The sequence below is a fragment of the Octopus bimaculoides genome, chromosome 14 (genome assembly GCF_001194135.2).
Source record: "Octopus bimaculoides isolate UCB-OBI-ISO-001 chromosome 14, ASM119413v2, whole genome shotgun sequence".
NCBI lineage: Eukaryota > Metazoa > Mollusca > Cephalopoda > Octopoda > Octopodidae > Octopus > Octopus bimaculoides.
The window spans coordinates 55,312,202-55,314,061 of record NC_068994.1 but is presented as its reverse complement, the minus strand read 5'-3'; the positions used below and the strand labels follow the sequence as shown (position 1 = coordinate 55,314,061).

The window sequence follows — 1,860 nt, the reverse complement described above, 5'->3', positions numbered from 1 at the left end:
TTCCTCTTTAGAAAAACTCTTAGTCGATCGTGAAAAAAAAAATTAAGCAAACCATTTGAACACACTTTCATTTCCTGCCGTAGTTTATAAAGTTGCGTCCTTTCATATTTTTATTTCCTGTTTATTTCAAATGCACGGAATTGAATTTCTTTAGATTTTTCTAAATTCTAGTTGGAAAAACAGGAATGTATTATTCTCTATCAGAAAACATCTAAACATTTACAATATGTTCCAAACAAAACGTCTGGTACACTTAACATGTAAATAACCATTACCACAAATCGCTTGTTGTTTCACGCACGACATGCACATTTTTTGAAAATTTTAACTCTTTTGTCTCCATAGATCAATTATTAGAGCACGGTTTTGTAAAACAGAGATCGTGACTTCGATCCACACTGGCGTCTGTTAAGTTGTTCCGGGTGGTGCCACAGTCTGGCTGCAGTTCAAAGACTGAAACAAGTGAAAGATTTACTGTACGTTTTTCGCGCTGGTTTCGAATACCAAGGCCATTTGCTCTCTTTCATCTTTTGTATCTTTTTTGTTTTGTTCTTTTTTCGAACAATTTATACTTGTTTCAAATTTTGGCACGGGGCCAACAACTTTAGGGGTAGGGGTTTATCGATTACATCGACCCCAATGCTTAACTTGTATTCTATCGATCCTCAAATGATGAAAGTAAAGCTGGCCTCGGTGGGATTTGAACCCAGAATGACCTATCCTGGGGAAATTAATAATAGAAAACGTTCGAGCCTTTAACGATTGAAATTTTAGGAAATTTTAGGAAATTTCAGGCAATCAGATGCGGCTCTAGACTCTTATGTGAATCAGAAGATCATTACAGAAGGTAATATTAGCAAACGTATATGACAACGGGACAGGAATTACGCAAACACCCTCATTATCTTAGAGCTCTTTCGACAATGAGGAAGCACCCCACCCCGAGTTAAGTTTCAGCACAACAGCCTTCAGCTTTATCAGAGTCTTAACTCGAAGTATTTCTTTACTGAAGAAAGCAATAAAGTTCTGATGAAGCTACAGAATGTCACGCTGATACTCCACTCTGAGTTCACAATGCCTTATAGCCGAAAGAGCTGTAAGCTAGTGCAAACGATTACACTACTTCTATTACTTTGTCAAGTATTTAATAATTTATATAATGTCTCATACCTATGGACATTAATAATCTCACACCTCCTCACTGCCGTTCCTTACAGTTCTAATAATTGGTTGTTGGTACCCCTAGTTGATCCGATCGACGGAACAGTCTTGCTCGTGAAATTAGCGTGCAAGTGGCTGAGCACTCCACAGAGACGTGTACCCTTAACGTAGCTCTTGGGGAGATTCAGCGTGACACAGAGTGCGACAAGGCTGGCCCTTTGAAATACAGGTACAACAGAAACAGGAAGAGAGGGTGTGAGAAAGTTGTATATAGATAGATAGATAGATAGATAGATAGATAGATAGATAGATAGATAGATAGATAGATAGATAGATAGATAGATAGATAGGTAGATAGATAGGTAGATAGATAGATAGATAGATAGAAAAGATAGATAGAAAGATAGATAGGTAGGTAGGTAGGTAAGTAGATAGATAGATAGATAGATAGATAGATAGATAGATAGATAGATAGATAGATATAGACAGCTTTGCCGGAGAAGTAACAATAACCAATAATGTTAAGTGTGGATTTCATCTTTAAAGCCAGCTTCGGAAAAAAATGATTATATTTCGATCTTATTAGAACCCGTCAGTGGAGAGTGATGGTTTCATCACGACAATGCGCCTGCGCACACCGCCTTGAGTGTGAGACAGTTTTTGCCAAAAATTGTATGACCTCATTTAACCCCCCCCCCC

At 37.8% G+C, this 1,860-nt stretch overlaps 1 protein-coding gene across 2 annotated transcripts in view; it reads left to right on the top strand.

The window, feature by feature from the left end:
• Window positions 1–1,860, top strand: part of LOC106877991 (cholecystokinin receptor type A) — a 44,030-nt gene that overhangs the window by 23,114 nt on the left and 19,056 nt on the right. Inside the window, exon 1 of one of the 2 annotated variants that reach the window (XM_052972870.1) lies at window positions 418–476. The exons of the other annotated variant lie outside the window; for it this stretch is intronic. The gene's annotated coding sequence lies outside the window, so the exon portion shown is untranslated. Of the gene's footprint in view, window positions 1–417; window positions 477–1,860 lie in introns of those variants that run through there. 2 annotated transcript variants of the gene reach the window in all.